The 20027-nt window shown below is 33.2% G+C and overlaps 1 protein-coding gene across 4 annotated transcripts in view; it reads right to left on the bottom strand.

Moving 5' to 3' along the window:
* LOC129243527 (uncharacterized) overlaps positions 1-20027 on the bottom strand; it is a 178483-nt gene that overhangs the window by 111873 nt on the left and 46583 nt on the right. Inside the window, exons 1-2 of one of the 4 annotated variants that reach the window (XM_054880603.1) lie at positions 19530-19655; positions 11145-11247 (exon numbers count right to left, since the gene is read on the bottom strand). The exons of 2 other annotated variants lie outside the window; for them this stretch is intronic. The gene's annotated coding sequence lies outside the window, so the exon portion shown is untranslated. Of the gene's footprint in view, positions 1-11144; positions 11248-19529; positions 19660-20027 lie in introns of those variants that run through there. One more of the 4 variants, XM_054880602.1, reaches the window with a different exon arrangement.

Genomic DNA, 20027 nt, shown 5'->3' with positions numbered 1-20027 from the left:
TTGGATTTGCTTTCTTATGTACACGACCAAACGATTGCCAAACATTTTGACAACTTTTGACTCTTTTTATTTTATTTTCTTTTTCGTTCATTATTTTTATGAAAGTAATGCTCATTACCTAACAAAAACCTAATCACACGGTTTCCAAGCTTTATAAAAAAATCTGTAAAATTTCAAAAATTTCCACGACAGTTCCATTACTTTCAGTTGAAATTTCTAGAAAAAATTTTAATATGCAGTTTTATAGCTTATTAAATTTGAATATAAATTTCAAGTTCCTAAAAAATTCCGGAATTTTTTTGAAATGATTCCCTTAACGGTATGGCGCATTTTATCCATATAAAAACATCTTCTGCAAAAAAACACTAAAAGAAAACAACCGGCTTCTCTAACAACATTAAGCGTGGAATTTCACATTTTATATTCCAATAAATTAACCATAAAATATATTTTGCAATTTCAATTTGAGACATTAACTATCTTCAATTTCCATCCGCATTCATTGGAGCCACAGGTTGTACAAACAACTTTATGTAATAGTTACTTAAACTCTACAAATACCTGCAATTCTGCATACTTTTCATTATAATATGCACATTAAAGGTTTGTTCATAATCTGTTATATTTGATAATTACTTTTTAAACTTCTCATACCGTATATTCTGTTAAGTTAACATTACACTTTACTGTGCTGTATACTACGATGTACTGTATTTTATAACCGCTGTTAACAAAACTTATGCATTTTAGTTTCACGCTAAAGTGCTAATAAATATTCGAACTTTATTGGTACATTAATGAGCTTTCAGCGTAAAATTAAAACGAAGCACACAAAGAAATGCAATACTTGAACACTTTAAATATGTACAATGTAATGGCGGCCAAACAAAGCAAAGAGGAAGAAGTTTGTTGCAATAGTCTTTCGTTGAAATCGCTTTGTACGCACACCACGGCTGTTCTCTACTCATTAGCGTCAAGAATATGAAATTGTATAAATTCAATAAATCTAAAGTCCACCTTTTACTCTACAAAATTGCCTTCAACAAAGTGAGAATGACAAAAATTCGTTTCAAAGAAAATATTAACTAATACATAAATGCTGAAATGAGCTGTGTTTATTGGAAAATAATTAAAATACTTTTTTTGATATGAATTTAGTAATAAGTTAGCGCAAATTGCTGACCCAAAATCTCAGTAATACACAAAAACAAACAATTAAAGGAGATGGCAAACTGCATGGAATAAATAATAAAGCGACAAAGCAAACTGTTCCAAAATCCGACAATCGGCAGCAAATGGGATAGAAAATATAATATTAATAAAAAAACCTATCGACCAGCAACCACACACGAGTATTAGTGAAATAGTAAGTACTATGCATGCCACAAAAACGATGGCAACATGGCAATGAGTAACATGCAAATAATGACTGTTGGCTGAAAACTCAAACTCTTTTGGGTAAACAAAAATCGAGCGAATGTTCAATATAAATCTGTTTACAGGTTTTTTTTCTGATCTCGCATGCAACATTTGTCACGTCTTAAAATTACCGCTAGCGAAATATGCAAAGGCTATTAGTAATTCAAACAGTTAAACGCTCAAATAAAAACGTAGCAAAAATGTCAAAGCGGCAACAAGCGTCCAAAATGTCCACTATGATAAACTGCAACATAAGCGAAGACAATTTAAAAATCTAAATTGCGCTGGTAAAAAAAAAAAGATTTTCAATGATTAACTACTCTTAAGACATTACTGTAGTAATTAAAGTACCCCGAGCAATTTATTCCTTTTTTTATTTCTAAAAAATCTGCTATCTCTGCTGTATACCTATGTATACCTATGTATGTATACGTACAAGTATTATATTAGGGTGGAAAAACGACTGCATCGGCCTGCCTTGCAGGATGTATTATTGTCCATCAAAATTGAAAATTGACTACTAAGATCACGTACTAAGTGTTCTATAAAGTTTCTTAGCGATTTAAAATCTTTTAATTTATAAAAAGTAAGATTTTTTTGAACAGTAGCATCATCGCACCTCATAGAAATATCATTATTTAAAACCTGTAGGCAGATTTAGTCCAAGCTATGATGCCGATATTATGAGTTATCATTTCATGTGTATCATTTAAGATGATTTACTGGAAAAAAATTTTGTAGTGCATATTATTTTCATGCATTTATGAAAATTCAACCATTAGAGGTTTTTTTTTAACTCAATTCAGCTCATGAATAATTATGTATTGAACCAAAGAAACTGTTGGTGGAAGTCATACAATATACTAAATGTTAAAACTATCTAAGAAAACAATATTTCGACGACTTAGCCTTGATTGTTGTATGAGCTGTATGAGCTTTACGGCGACATAGACATAGCGCAGCGAATAAAGATCCAGCGGCTACGTTGGCTGGGTCATGTCGTCGGAATGGATACAAACGCCCTGGCTCTAAAAGTATTCGATGCGGTACCAGCTGGTGGTGGCAGAGGAAGGCCTCCTCTGCGTTGGAAATCAGGTGGAGAAGGACTTGGCTTCACTTGGTGTATCCAATTGGTGCGGGTTAGCACGAGAAAGAAACGACTGGCGCGCTTTGTTAAACTCGACTAAAATCCCGTAAGCGGTTATAGCGCCAATTAAGAAGAAGAAGCCTTGATTGTTATCCTCCGTAACTCAAATATTTATTTCACAACAAAACAATTTGTGTATTCTTGCAGTCGGTTTTCAAAATTTCCGGGAACAAAAAGTAGTCGTTAAATTAATTTTTTAAAGACAGAATACGGCTTGACCGAAATAGATCAACTCTTTTGCACAAGCCAATCTATTCTTTCATTTACCTGGAGAATCATTCGATCATATTTTCTTTTTATTCTTATTATTATTTTTCTAAACTATCAGATCGATAATTGGGATTTTTTATTTTTTAATCATATTTTATTGATAGTATATGATTTGTATGTCATATTTCATCCATATTTTGAAAATTGAATTATCTCGATCATATTCGTTAACATTATATCGATATTTTGACATTTTTATTTTTGATCATATTCGGCCGAAATAATTTTTTTAGCATATTTAATTATTATTTTTATTTTCAATTACATCGATTTATGATTCGAATTTTTTTATTTTCGATCACGTTAGATCGATAAGTTCAAATTTTTATTTTATCGTTAATATTTTTATTTATTTTTATTTTTTTTTTATTTATTCACGTCAAAGAACAGCCTTACTGATTCGATTTACAGGGTTACATAACAAAAGCATAAGAACTAAAATGAAATAGCAAAACAAAAGCACAAGAACTAAAATAAATTTGATAAATAATAAAACTCAATGAGTGACTTAAACCGAGACCTTGGCACCGCAAAATGAAGGTCAGACTTCTAGAAAACCGATTCAACTCTTCAAGTCCTCTTGTAAGAGGGTCGAAATTAAGATAATTAGATCTGAGAACTTCGATATAAAATAAATTATAAGAGCGAAGTCTCTGAACAGTCAATAACCACCGGATATTATATCGTATATGAACATTAAGCTTTCAACGAGTCGTTTGATCTCAAGTAATAAAACGTCGACTATCATGCACTGCACTGTAGGATGGCAAGGGACTATCAAAGTGTAGAGGTTGTATTGCACTCTTTCAACTCCAAGAGAATGTGAGCATGCGAGCATTGGATTCTAGCTGACGGAGCATACTACACTACAACTTCGAATAGACTAAAGCATTATACAATTTTTTTTTGTGTATGGGTTTTTATATCACTAGCATAGCGTCGCAAAAAAGCTAAATTAGCATATGCCTTCCTATTATTTCGAAGTTAATATGGATAACGAATGTAAAAGACGAATCAAAAATAACACCAAGATCACGAATTTCATTGACAGAGAAAAGAGTTAAATTTAAAACATAATAGGTTGAGGAAAGGAGATTCATGGATTTGGAAAAGCTCATGTGATAAAACTTACTAGTATTAGCACATAGTTTGTTTTGTAGGGCCCAATCAGGGTCTGATCGAAATTTTGTTTGTTTCCATGGCGTTTGGTCGATAATTCAAAATTTTTGATCAAGTTCGATTAATATTCTGAAGCCTTTTTTAATATGACGTCCTATGCTCCATAAGGACTTAAAGCAAAACATAAATATTTTTTTTATAAATTTCAAGAGCATGTGTTGAATGTGAACCACACCTAAATGTCAAGTTTTTTTCTGCATTTCATTTGACATTGTTCAATTTCAGACTAACTCAATTTGAACCATGGAAAGATAGACAATCGAGCAATGCGCTAAAGTTATTCAGTCTTATTATGAAAACGGGCGTTCAAATCAAAATGCATATCGCGCATTTCGTGATTTTTTCGGTCAATTTAATCGTCTAAATGTGCGTACAATCGGAAAAATTGTGCAACATTTTGAGCTCGTACAGCTCGTACTGCAGAAAATATTGCTGCTGTTCGCGATAGTGTGGTTGAAGAGCCGTCCACCTCGACTCGTCGTCGTGCCCAACGATTGCACCTCTCACGCTGGTCGTTGATGAACATTATGAATAAAGACTTGCATTTACACGATTACAAGGTGCAATTGACTCAAGAACTAAAGCCTCTTGACCATTTCAAGCGTCGTCAATGGTCAGAATGGAAATGGCAGGAAATGGCAACAGTGAATGACCAATTTTCGAAGAAAATCATCTTCAGTGATGAGGCACATTTTCACATTTTCACCTCAGTGGATTCGTCCAAGAGTGATTGCCAAAAAACCAATGCACCCACAAAAAGTGACTGTGGTCCGGCGCATCATTGGGCCATATTTTTTCCAAAGTGAGGTCGGTCAGGCAGTTACTGTGAATAGTGTTCGCTATCGTGATATGATAACGAACTTTTTATGGCCCGAATTGGAAGATATGGATACGGACGATATGTGGTTTCAACAGGAAGGTTCCACTGGTCACACAGCTGGCTCTTTTGCGCGAAATTTGATGGCCGAATAATCTCACGTCGCGGCGATGTCAATTGGCCGCCAAGATCATGTGATTTGACACCGTTGGACTTCTTTCTTTGAGGTTATTTGAAAAAAGGTGTACGTCGATAAGCCAGCAACAGTTCAAGAGCTAAAGGATGAGATAATTCGGCACATTAACGGAATAGAACTTCAATTATGCCTCAGCGTCATCGAAAATTTGGGCCATCGGGTGGAGGTGTGCCGCCGAGGCCGCGGCGGCTATTTGGCCAATATTTTGTTTTATACGTAATTGAGCCATACCAATATTATTATAATAAAGAAAAATGATAATAATTTCTTAAAAAATTGTATCTTATTCAAAATCAACACCGGCCTTTAAAACTTAACCACCCTTTATATTGAAACTTCTATTATTCGACAGTATTTTATATTTTCTACCATATTGAAATGTGTTTTAAATTTTCTGGTTTTTTACCATATTTGTTCGACATTTACAAAATTTTATTTTCCCATAACATTTGATCGCTATTTCCATATATTATATATATTTTTTTTTATATATATATTTTTATTTAATCTTTATTGCTTTGGTCATATTTGATCGATGATTGATTAATGGCTGACTAATAATTGAAATATTTATTCTTTGAATCATATCCGAGCTATATTTTCAAATTTTTTTTCCCAGCCAATCAGACCTACCATACATTTTGTGATTTTTATTTTTTCAATCTCACTTTCTCGATATTTTAAGATTTGTATTTTTTTAATCATGTTTAAACGTTTATTTTTTTTATTATTTTTAGGCTAATAATAAAGTATTTTCTATCGTATTGATTGAAATTTTAAAATTTATTGTTTTCGAACACATTTGCTCCATATTTAAAATTTTTTTTCTGCCGATCATATTTAATCAATATTTGTGTACTTTTATTTTTTCGATCATATTTTTAAAAAATTATTATTGAAAATTTCGACACTTGATTCAAAATAGAAGGTGTTCACATTGCAAATCAAATAAAAGCACCCGATTTCTTGTTTAGTGCTGCCAATACAAACTACTAAAAACAAAAGCGATTCTGTGAACTCAATTTTCACGTAGTTCAGTTTCGTAGAAGTTGCTATCAAATCCAAAGTTCAAAATGTAATTACTATACAAACACAAATATAAATCGTAGTGCTGCCGTTATTGTCAAGACCAATAGTTCTTTTTTTGTATTTTGTTATAGTTGAGAAAAATGCAATCGGAAATTAACATTTATTTTTTTTTAATTTTATTTATTATTAACATTGCAATTAGTTATTCATTTTTTAACTAACGAGCAATGTGCGATAAGTTTTGTCTAGCAAAAAATTTTAAAGGAGTTCTGCAGAATTGGAGTTACTCCAGGAGATTATTGGGCTTTTTTCGTTTAGCCTTGCCTTCTAAATGCTTAGTACTTTTTTCTGAAAACTTTGAATCTGCATTGCATTGCTGGAATTTAAGCAACCCCAAAGAAAAGTTTTAAAGAAACTTTTAAATTTTACAGACCTGATTGCAAATTTTAAACCCATCAGTATAGGCACATTCATTCACATACATTCACATATACTTGTATGTAGTGTGATAGTGAAGCGTTTTAAATTAATTTATTAAAAAATAATGCATGCGGTGACGCCATTATTCATCAGCTCATGCGCCTTTTAAGCAAAATCATATTTGAAGAACGAGGATATTCGTCTTCCCCACACATACCTGTCCCGCCACCATCATACCAATCATACTTCAGCGCACGTTTATGCAAATGCTTTGACACCAAACCAGCAAACAAAATTACTTCCGCAAATATTTTTAGCTACTGCAAAATACGCCAAGGTATTATGAATTATGAAAATTTCTCTTTTTTCCAAACAACAAAAGCAACAAAACATAATACAGACATACCCGTATTTAAATAGGCTGACTCGCACACAAATTCTATGCAAATCTCTGACTTTCTTCACCCCGATTGTGAGGCAAAATGATATAAAATCCGAAATACGACACACAAAACGAAAATCAAGTTTCTTTCTTCAGTAGCATAAAGCACGACTTTGACCGGATCGACCAAGCGACCGGCGCATAAGTGCACCAACTCAGCTGATACTCGTATTATGGTAGCTACTCATGCGCATGCCTCCTTTGGAAGCAACACGAAATTTGCATATTAAATAGGTTGGAGAAGAAAACACATAAACACAAGAAAGTATTAATATAATGAAAAAAATTTAGAAAATTTTTCTTATCTGCTACATTGCCAATGAAGAATATTTCATTTAATTTCCTAGTCATTGAATTGTTGGAGAAAGCCATAATACTCGTACAACTCTACTATACTAAGGGGGGCAGTAATGCTTAGCAGTTGTCACTAAAGTTCGCGCTGGCCGACAAATAGTTCTTCTTCTTCGACAACGTGTTATGCCTTTTCGCTTTATTTAATGGGTACTCGTGTGCAACAAACTATGATAAACGTATGCAGAGCGCCCCTTTTATTCAGCCGCTAGCTTGCAACTATTCGTTCTATTTGCATGCAATTGGCTTTCTAGCCCTTTTTCTTTCTCCATGTGCCGCTGTACCCATGAATTGTGCTACTTAAATGGCCTTATACTCGTATGGTATAACCCATTTCTTTGAAGTAAAAAAATAGACTGCAACAACAACTGTAAGAGCTTTAAATGGTAACAACATTTCATGTCTTTCTTTTGTGTTGGTACCTTTCCATTCTCCTATTTGTGGCCTGCTGGACTTAAGTGTTAAATATTTATTGTGATAGCAAATTTGCATATTGGTAGTGGAAAAGTGTAAGCAATATTCGTAATAAGTGTTGGGAAAGGTTAGATTTTAAAGAATTTGTGCCATGATGCAGCATTAAAAAATGTTGAAAGCATAATTTACCTAATTTCAATGATTTTTTAGTGATAAAACAAATTATTACAAGCTACTGTATACCAATTTTGTAATAATAATATTTGAGATTGATAAATACATGTGTATGTACGAGTCTACACAGCTAAGTATACAAATTCCAGCAGCTGTAGGAGCATATACCTTTCTCTTAACTGGACTAGTAATCGCCGCCGTAGCTGGGTATATGTGACTAATTTAAGGTGGCATCCAGTTGGAATCAATTGAGGACATAATAAAGGGTTGAATATAGTAATGTACACTAAATCAAGATTTTCACTACTCAAATTTCACTTCCTCTAATGAACCTACTCTGATATCTATGTACTATTCAAATGTATTCTTCATATTTCCTAATCAAAAGTTTTCTATCACTCACATTCTTTACCTTGTAAAACCTTCAGTCATACCATATTCCTGAGAGCTTTTCCATAGATTCGCCGAAAACTGTCTCATTTGGAGAAACTTTGAGTGTTGTTTTTCTTCAGGAGCTTATTGAATCATTCTTCTACACCAAGAAACCGAATCCTGCATTTGGTTGGAATGAGTTTGAAGAGTATATTTTCGAATTAAAACCGTAAGCGTTTGGAAATGAAATTTTTGCAGTGATGTATATACATATATATATATATATATATATATATGTAACTTCATAACACCAGTAGTGGAAATTGATTTCGGACATGTGGTCAGCATGAGGTATGCATGCCTGGAGCACCAATTTTCAGATGTGAACATAAATTCGTGTTAATATTTCTGCCCTTTTTTTCAAAAAGTTGTTCATATATAGCATCCAGTGTATATATAATCGTAGGATGCACTGACAAGAAAAGAATAATTTACGGTTTTATTTTAACACCTAAATTGTATTTCATTTTTTGTTAAATATATTAAAACTATTGTTGGAAAAAAATTATATTTTTTGTTCAAAATTTTTGGGAACATTTTTATTTTGTCATGTTTGGGAAACACCTTCCCCCAGATTTACATTTAATTTTTTTATTGAAAGCTGAGATTATGCAAACTTGCAAGCTTGATGAAAGGGTTCCCATAACTTTTCGAGCAAAATTTCAAATGAGTACAGCGAATCAGCGAGGAATACCGTGTAGAAGCTTACTAATGTACGTAGCGGCGCTAGCTAACACGTCGCTAGAGCAATATTTTGCATTGATTTTTCATTGAATCGCTGTACGCATTTGAAAATGACTCGCAAAGTAAATGAAACTTGCAGTGATTACTGAGCGTAGAGTTAAGAAAAAATCTGAGTTTTCAAAAATTACGAAAAAAAAATTCCCACAAATTTTAGAAATAAAAATTAAAGTTTGGTAAGAAAAAATGTTTCGAAAAAATACATACCAATTCATTACATAAAAAAAGGTTTTTATACTCTCTGAACCAAAAATGAAAATCCTATACCAAATAAGTCTCGAAATTGTAAATTTTTTTAAGTTTACTTCTTATTATACCCACTTCACTTTTATTTAAACATCTAATTCTTGCTATTTTATTCCTTATTTTTGACTCACATATAAGTCGTTCATGATTTCCGAGCCCTATAACAAATAGGTGTTTCCTTTATCTGGCCATGGAGCAAACTTAGGGGAACGCATCAAGAAAGGAAAATGGTTTTCTTCCATCGTAATTTGTGTAATACACCTACATATGTATGTGCATAATGCTCACAATTTTCATTCTATCATAACTTTAAATATTATAAATACATATAACTAAGCGGAGAGCCAGCCATTTAAGCAACTCCATGGCGGTAGAGAACCAATGAAGACGGCAATAACAATACCATTCCATTTCACTGTACGACCTTCAGCAATTCAGTGTGGCTCCCCATTCCATATTGCGTCAATCAGATGTATGCATACATACATAATGAATGAATGGATCTGACGGAACTGACTTGCTAAGTGACTCTTAATAATAATCTCATTACTTTGATAAAAACATTCTGTAATGAATTTACGCGCAGACCGGAAAGCCAAACCACCTTAGAGGGAAAATTCAGAATACTGCGGTAAACTTACACGTATGTATCAGTATGTACGTATGTTCAATGTACCAGTCAAAGCTAAATAATAAATGAAGTTAAAATAACTGTAAATTGATGTTTACGACTCTAGACCGTAAATACATTTGCAGGTGAAGCTGAACACTAGCTTTGGATTTCTCCGTCGCGAGTGTAAGCTCTTATAATAATTGCACTCGACCAGTGTGAACTTCTGAATGGCAGCTAATTTACCAAACATTCCCATTCTAATTTGAATATTTATGCTTACATATGTACATTCACACCACCATACACGTTACACATATCAATCGGATTGCAACAAAGCGCTCTTGCCGGAAACTTCACCACGAATGGTAGCCGCAAGAATGAAAATTTAATATAAATCGAATACCAAATCCGCCACACAAAGCCTCAGATTTAAGCTCTACCACTCAAAAAAACAATTCTCAGACATTGTGTGCTTACATATAAGAAACAATTTGAAGATATTTACTTACACATGTACACTTGCGTTCACAATAATAGTAACGCGAAATATTGCACAGTTTTGACTGTCAATTGATTTTTTATAAATTTTGTTACATTTTTTATAAAAGTATTATTCATTTTAAAACAAATACCAAATTATTTCAAGTTTCAAGCTTTGTACAAAATTAAAAACAAAATCCGACGAATTTTCATCAAAATTTCGAATTTTTTAACCAGACTAATTAGAAAAAATTCCAGTATGTGGTTTTACATCCAATTGAATTTTAGTATAATTTTGATTTTTAACAAGTTTGTTTGCTTGTGATCTTTTGAAATTTCTCCATATAAAAAAATTTCAAGCATTCGTTATATAGAAGAAAATGGACAACATAGTACACAAAAAATTGTCAAAAATCAGTGTTATCATCACTTTATTTAACTAAAATTTTATAGGCTATAAATCAGCACACTCAGAATTTTTCAAAAAATGCTGACTAAACAGTCTGAAATTTTCATTTAAATTTGTTGAACTTTTTAAAATTTTGTACAAAGTTTGAAACTTTGAATTATATGATTTTAGTTGAGTATTAACTATATTTTTATGAAAAAAAAAATTTTTTTTAAAGTAAGGAAATAGTCGAACCTATGCAGTATAGCACGCTGCTATTATTGTGAACACAGGTATGTCTGTATATGCATGTATGGACGCGCACATATACATATGTATATCTGCATCCGCATAAAGTGGCTAACTTGCGGCCTTCGAACACTGACCTTTCTTACGATGAACTGCTATAAAACTTGCTAGACCGCAGCACATCAGCGGCTGAATTGAACAACTTCTTCTGGCACAAACTTAATTTCCGGTATCAGTTACCTACAAGAAAAAAACCCAAGTTTAATGATATACTCGTACGTATGTACATATGCGTATACATTACGAATGACACACATTATGACCCTACACAAAATGTATGTAATTGTACTCCTAATACTATCAGGCGTGCACACCACTCTATTCTTTTTGACCTTATTCACATTTATTTGATTATTAGAATTGTAACCATAAAAATTCGAAGGGGTTGATATCAGCAAGTCATCCTTTAGCACTTCACGCTTAATGCACCGTTCAGTGTATGCGTGAATGATGCATTAAAATACGAGAATAAAGTATCTAAATAGTTAAGGGAAATATCTGGGAAAATTTTGTACACTATCACTGCTACCAATCGCGCATTTGTTGTGTTCTTAAAAAAAAAAGTGTAACGTGAAACCGGCGCATGGACAACTAACTGCCCTACTCATTGATAAGCGCACGATTATTGTATGACTTATAATGATGATGAACATCATCACAGGCTTGGTCACAGTCGCTGGCAAGTGAATTGACTCTATGCCAGCGCATTTCTGTTGGTCGGTTGTAACCGAAATATGAAAAGAAAAATACATTGAACATTAGTTGTATGAAAGAAAACACCCAATGCTGTCAGCAAAAAAAATTATAAAACATCAATTTATTTTAAACTTCCGATTTAATAAACTAGAATTAAATGGGCTATAAAACTGAGCACACTTAAGATTCTGATTAAAAAACTTGAAACTGTTAAATTTTTCTTTTTTTTTGAATTTGCATAAAATTTAAAGCTTGGCTTTATATGGTTTTTGTAGTAGAATGCCTGTTTCCATAAAGAGAATATTTAAATTAAATAAGAAATAAATAAATTGTATATGTTATGAACCGCACTTTTTGTGTATACGTATGAACGTGTGTATAAGGATAGTTGAAGTGATGAATTAAGGTGAGCTGAGGTTAATTTAGCTGCGGTGCGATGGTTTGAATCTTTTGATCTGCCAAAAAACAAAATGAATACTAAATTTTATTACTGAGAGAGAAAATAACGCTCACGAAATGAGTTTATTATCGATCAAAGAAATAAAGCTCAAGAACTAATATTTTTCTTTTTTTGTGATACAAATTAGAAATTAATAAAAGGATCACTATTTTTGCTCAAAATTATCGCAATTCACAAAATAACCATTATTTCAGAGCAAAAACTAAGGTGATAAAACTTTTTTTTTTTTTTGATCAGAAGAAATAACTCGATATACCATTATATTTTCTGAATAATATAGTAAAACTCAAATTTTTTTATTATTTGATTGCAAATGTACGAATCTCAAAAAAAATACTATTAAATAATCAAAATAATAATTAAATATCAATGAATTCGATCAAATTCATAATGTTAACAATACCTTAATTGCCAACTCCACCATTAAAAATAATCTTTAGTCAAGGAATGTCTTCGAAAATGCCATCCTCTTCGTGCAAGCCAAAAACCAAAATTATTTAAATATGATATGAAGCAAATTTTATATTATAAATATTTCAACAAGTCAGTTTCGATAGTACTAGATAAACACGGCTGATCAACGCAGACTATCTGAGATCAGAAAAAGTCCCTAGTATTATCAAGAAAGTGTATGAAGTGATACGCTGAGATTCTTATGCACTTTTTCGGCAGTTTTAGTATAGTTTGATGATCCTCTGTTGCCCGATATCGCTCAATGAGTGGCATAGCACTGAACCAGAATAGCTAAGATGCTATCAGCAAATTTTATCAATCCACTCATACTGATCTATTTCTCAGCAGTTAGGAGCTCGATTATTAGCGCAAAGTTTGTATATCTCTGATCTCCACTGCCATAACCACGAGAGTTTTTAGCTGTTTTAGTGCAGTGTAGATTTCGGCTTGATAAATGTAGCAATAACCCGAGAGCTTAAACAATCATTGAAAATCGAACTCTTTCAATAATTTTACTTAGATAGGTCTGTGAAGAAATTGCAGCCAGGGCGGATCAATTGAAGTCTTCTTCCCCATGTGGGATCCATATTTGAAGATCTAGGCATAGTTCTATGTGCTGCCATTCGCATATTGCCGTGGCTGATTGGGTTCAATATATATTTTTCAGAAATCTAAAATTTAATTGATTAAAAAGTATGGTAACATACTAATTTTTTTTATATAAATGAAACATTCCAACTCATTTTATGGCGACTCGTTGCGAACTGGTTTAAATACATCAAACTTAAAAGCATTTCTTACAATCAATTCAAATTTTAAAATAAGTTGCAGAGTTATGCTGAAATAAACCAATAACCAACACATGAAAAACCATCAGTACCATTCATGGAAATTCAATCGAACATGAAATGGAAAAAATCAGCTGTACATTTAACTTTAGAGGCTTCTAAGTATCTCTACAGGGTCCACAGTCTATGAGCATAAATGTGTAAAAAGCCTTAGTGTGGAATATGCGGGCACCCTACTTCATCTACATTCACTTTTACATGCCTGCATACATATAAAACAGATGTGAGAATGCATATCACCTGCATCGAGTGAACTTCATCATTTGTTTGTATCAATTACAAAGTCAAAACAAAAGCTGCAACAATAAAAACTATGCCGTTCTTCACTCGTTCAAATTGTGGTTTGCACTTAACTGTTATTTACCATATTCATTACCGTTTGAGAGGCTTTGTTTCTGTTTTTTTTTCTCTTGCTTTGTTTTATTACTTTGTTATAATGCTTGTTGATAAATAGCCATTTGGAGTATTCTAGTGTTTGTGAGAGCTTTTCTCATATATAAAATATATGCACTGATTACAATGAAAGCCATTTGCATTAGTTGGTATGCGTTTGGTGTACAAAATGTCGATATGTATATCGAGCAATTTTATTGAATCTCATTGATCTGGTACAATAGATGTGAGAACAAGCAAATTGTGAAATTAACAAAGCACTCTTAAAGTTGTTTAATCAAAGACAATGGATTTGTTTACGCTAGAAATTCGAAACGCTAACTCATCTTATATTTACAGTTATTTAACGTAAGTAGGCAAACACCGAATGTTGGAAGATTTGAGTAACTAGTTTTATTTTGATTTTCTCTTAATTTAAATTTCTTTGCGCTCGAAATGGACTAGATAGTATACAACAGTAAGAAGTTAAATATGACTGCAACATCTACTTTATACTCTTCGTTTAATGTTAATTCATAGTTAATTTATATGACTAAGAATTTGCTCATCCTGAATTCCCAGGCAGAACAGGATGATACCGCACCTTCGGCACCTATCTTCTATTAAATCGCCATGTATCGACCTTTGGAAATTTCTTGTTGGAATGTCTATAATAATATTTTGATCTACTGCGTAATTTTCTTCGGTTTTATTTGAATATTATTTTTACATAATTTCAATTTACTTAATTTTGTTTTTTTTTTCTTTTATTTAACTTTATTTTCTTTCATTTAGTTAAATTTTTCTTTAATTACCCTATTATTAAGTTATTTGCTTTAACCTAGTTTATTTTATTTTAATTTATTTTATTTCATTTACTTGAATTTTTTTAATTATTAATTTATATAATAGGACTATGGTTAAGTTCGTGCGGTTTTTTTTCGAAATTTGAAACTTTATTGACGTAAAATGGTTACAAATTTAATATTCAAAGTATTGTCCATCGCTTGCTACTACTTTTTCCCATCTTTCTGGCAATTCACGGATTCCCTTTGTGAAAAATTCTGTCGGTTTTGCCGCAATCCACGAATCGATCCATTTTTTGACTTCATCGTAATTACGGAAGTGCTGGTCAGCCAGGCCATGTTGCATCGATCGGAAGAGATAGTAATCGGATGGCGCAAGGTCTGGACTATACGGCGGGTGGGGTAGGACATCCCATTTGAGCGTTTCTAAGTATGTTTTGACCACTTGTGCAACATGTGGCCGAGCATTGTCATGTTGCAAAATAACTTTGTCGTGTCTATCGGCGTATTGCGGCCGTTTTTCTCGCAGTGCTCGGCTCAAACGCATCAATTGTCGTCGGTAGACATCCCCCGTAATCGTTTCATTCGGTTTCAGTAGCTCATAATACACAACACCCAGCTGGTCCCACCAGATACACAGCATAACCTTCAGGCCATGAATATTCTGCGCCGACGTCGATGTTGAAGCATGCCCAGGGTATCCATACGTTGCCCGACGTTTTGGATTGTCGTAATGGACCCACTTTTCATCGCCAGTCACAATTCGATGCAAAAAACCCTTTCTTTTGTGCCGTTGAAGCAGTTGTTCGCATGCCATAAAACGGCGTTCAACGTCTCTTGGCTTCAATTCATACGGCACCCAATGGCCTACCTTTCGGATCATTCCCATGGCTTTTAAACGTTTGGAAATGGTTGATTGATCAACTCCCAAAGTTTTTGCAACCTCTTCTTGCGTTTGAGCCGGATCTTGATCGAGCAATTCCTCCAATTCGGTATCCATGAACTTTGGCGGCGCACCCTCGCGTTCTTCGTCTTCCAAGCCAAAATCACCACTTTTAAAGCGTGCAAACCACTTCTGGCACGTTCGCTCAGCTAGAGCATGCTCACCATAAACTTCCACCAAGATACGATGACTTTCGGCTGCTTTTTTCTTCATATTAAAAAATTCCCCGCAAAAACACATTATTGGGCACGAAATTCGACATTTTCAAGTGTGGTAAAAATATTGTTGTTTACGCTTCAAATAAAAAACTTATACTGACGTTTGTGCCTTACGACAGTAGCTCTCCAATGAATGTTTGGAAATGTGGATCGATGGAATAATAATCAAGTTACGCCATCTGTTGTAAAACCGCAAGGAACTTATTCATAGTCCTATTATTTGAATTTAGTTTATTTTATTTTATTTTATTTTATTTTATTTTATTTTATTTTATTTTATTTTATTTTATTTTATTTTCTTTTATTTTATTTTATTTTATTTTATTTTATTTTATTTTATTTTATTTTATTTTATTTTATTTTATTTTATTTTATTTTATTTTATTTTATTTTATTTTATTTTATTTTATTTTATTTTATTTTATTTTATTTTATTTTATTTTATTTTATTTTATTTTATTTTATTTTATTTTATTTTATTTTATTTTATTTTATTTTATTTTATTTTATTTTATTTTATTTTATTTTATTTTATTTTATTTTATTTTATTTTATTTTATTTTATTTTATTGTAATTTATAACAGGTACTGAGATAAAAATTAAATAAATGTCTATAAAATTATATAAAATAGTTAACAATTTTACAAACAAGAAAAACGTTTACTGTAAAAAGTTTCGGACTATATGACAAGAATTGAGTAAAGCTGCTTTCTGCATGTCGAAAATTAAAAATTCTGAAACTTGAAGAGTTTTCACGTTGTCTGCTAAGTTTTTATGCACTAGTCCGTGGGCTGAGATGATAATTGGTAGTATGTGCACCTTCCTTAGCTTCCACTGGCGTTTGATATCAATGCCTAGCATCATTCCAACGACAGAGCTTTTTGGATGACGTGACTTGTATTTAGTCATAATTGTACGTATTATTCGTTGTATATTTTCTATTTCAGTAGATGACTATTTTACAATTCCGAAGCTATAGGATACGACCGGGACGACAAATGAATTAATAGCGTGGATTTGGTTTTTCCCGTTAAGTTGGGTTTTACAGACAGCGTGGAGGCGCCTTTTAAATTCTGCTATCAGATTTTTCCTCATTTGCATCGTATTTATGCTGCTGCTTTGCATAACTCCAAGGTACTTGTATACCTCTCCCGGCTCCATTTCTGTTATGTCGAGTCGCTACTTTCCGCAGTTACATGTGGAGAAACCACTTTACCTTTAATTATTGTGATCTTTCGGCATTTATCAAGTCCAATAGGCATTTTAATGTCATTGGAGAAGGTTTCGGCACATTTCAAAAGCTTATCTAGATGTTTGGAATTGCTGGCGTAGAGTTTCAAATCATCTACGTAAAAAAATGGCTCAGTCGGAATCTTCCAGACTGTCCGTGTTTTAATACAAACCCATGTCCCGTCTCATTCAGGATGTGACTTAAGGGGTTCATGCTGAGAACAAACCAGAGCGGACTCAACGAGTCACCTTGAAAGATGCCATTTCGAATGTTTATTTCGGTCGTGTATTGAGAGCTTTCCGTGCCAGGTATTTTTATTCTTGTCCTCCAGCTTTGCCTAACTTTTTCTAGAAAGAGTATGATATTGGAATTGAAGTTGTAAATACGAAGTACTTCATTAAGCCAGGAGTGTGGAACCGGATCGAATGCTTTCATCCAGTCAATATAAGCTGCATAGAGGTTTCTGTTCTTCTGTTTAGATTGCCCGAGAACAACTTGTTCTATAATCACTTGCTCTTTACAACCTTGTGATGCACGTGTACATCCTTTCTGCTCTTCTGCAATCAGATGATGTGTTTCGATATGCTCAAAAAAGATGTTAATTAGTTATGTACGTCGTGAGTATTTTGTAAATAACTGGCAGACAGGTGATGGGCCTGAATTTTGAAGGGTCGTTGATTTCATCACATTTTGGAATCTTATATGTCATACCAAGCGTTGCAAAATTTGGCAATTCTTCTTCGCCGGTTATTATCTTGGTGAAGAGAGCTGCAAGTTTGTCGTGTATACATGACAGCTTTTTGAACCAGTAAGCATGCAGGTTGTCACAGCCTGGAGTTTTCCAATTGTGGAGCCTTCGAGCAACTTTCGCAACCTCTTCAGGGGTTACGGCTGAGAAACCGAGTCTTGGAATACTAGAGTACAATAATTACTCCTTATAAGCGGGCATGGCATCACACAGCAACAGTTTTTCAAGTGATGATTCTACCGTGCCACTCGCAGGAACAAAACGAAGATTTTTCAGACAGTTCAGAGGAAATCATACCCCTTTATCGTCTTTCTACACGTGGCTCAAGGATTTTATCCAGTAGTGAAGATGAAGATGCTGAACCTTCTGTAAACACCATAACTACTTCGAATATAGATTGGACTGATCCCATCGGAAACCAACCACGCCTTACGCCTTCGTTGGTACACCGGGTTTCAAAATATTTAATCAAACTTGTGAAAACCCAGAAAATATTTATTTTTTGCTTGTGAATGATGAGTTTTTCGAACTTGCAGTCATAGAAACCAATCGATATGCGCAAAAATTACTATTAGAATAAATATCGTTGCGATTAGCCGAATGGAAACCAACGGACAAAAGCGAGATAAAACGTGTTTTTGGACTTATTGCGTGGATAGGAATTGTAAAGCTTCCAAAAATAAGTTTTTATCGGCCGCCGTAGCCGAATGGGTTGGTGCGTGATCACCATTCGGAATTCACTGAGAGGTCGTTGGTTCGAATCTAGGTGAAAGCAAAATTAATAAAAACATTTTTCTAATAGCGGTCGCCCCTCGGCAGGCAATGGCAAACCTCCGAATGTATTTCTGCCATAAAAAAGCTCCTCATAAAAATATCTGCCGTTCGGAGTCGGCTTGAAACTGTAGGTCCCTCCATTTGTGGAACAACACCAAGACGCACACCACAAATAGGAGGAGGAGCTCGGCCAAACACCTAACAGAAGTGTACGTGCCAATTATTTATTTTATTTATTGGCCCAAAGATCCGGCATATTCGCAAACTCTTCCATTCTCTATAGTTCTGCAACAGTTGTGAGGATAAACCACTCCTTTATTGTCACATAAATGTTAAATAGTAAATACTAATTATGTTTCCACTAAAATGTTTTATCTTAAGCTAATATAGACATCAAAACATATTATGTACGGGGATGCGACTCGTTTGATAGAGTAATGTTCAGCCAGGTAATTGTTAAACTAATTCCTAGAAAAATAAATTAATTGGTTTGTTGTGTTATGCTTCTTATATTATAAACTCTTTCCTTGATAATTACAATTTTTGCACAATTTTAATCAGTGCAAGGCATACGTTAGTAATAAAACAATATAACTGTAACGCGGCCTGAACGGAAAGTCTTCAAAAAACGGTCTGGCAGGGAATATGTTAACTTATTTCATTTCATTTGGTATTTTTTATTTCTTTATTTTCGCTTTATTTTATTTCATTTTATTTTAATTCGTTTTATTTTAGATTACATTATTTTATTTTAATTATTTATAAATGTAATAATTTAATCTCAATTCACTTATTTTATGAAGAAATATTTTCACATTTCTATTTCAGTTGCTCCCAGTCATACTTATACGAACACACATATTACCCTATATACAATTCTTTCAAATACTATTGAGCTTAAATTTCACTTACTCTTTAGGATCTAATTAAACTTTTGCGTGCACTTTTGTCGCTTAAATTCAATAAGTTAACCGGCGCTCACGACGACACTACAACATGGCCGGCGATTGCAAAACTGATGACTGTCAATAGACTAATGCACATCAGGTGTTTAGAAATTCCTTAATACTCATACTCGTACAATACCAGCAATTACCGGCATATTTTTTTACATACATAAATGTATGTATTTGCAATCAGCTAACTGTAGACACCTAGCTAAACTTAATCTATGTACCCCTATATGTGCAATAGAATGCGCCAACAACTTCACTATGAAACAAGCTACTGATTTTAGCAAAAACTATTGAGGCTTCAGCAAAACAAATATTGAAAAAATTGTTTAAGTGAGATATAGTAAAAAACTCGCAAAAAGAGAAAAATGCAAACTACAAAACTCAATAACGTAAGCTTCAACCTCAGCTTCAAAGCAAAGCTCAGCTTAGCAAAACAATGCAACGAATTAAATAT

This window comes from Anastrepha obliqua, chromosome 4 (assembly GCF_027943255.1).
Source record: "Anastrepha obliqua isolate idAnaObli1 chromosome 4, idAnaObli1_1.0, whole genome shotgun sequence".
In the NCBI taxonomy this organism is placed as follows: domain Eukaryota; kingdom Metazoa; phylum Arthropoda; class Insecta; order Diptera; family Tephritidae; genus Anastrepha; species Anastrepha obliqua.
The sequence above is the reverse complement of the archived record's forward strand: the minus strand, read 5'-3'. Positions and strand labels throughout refer to the sequence as shown.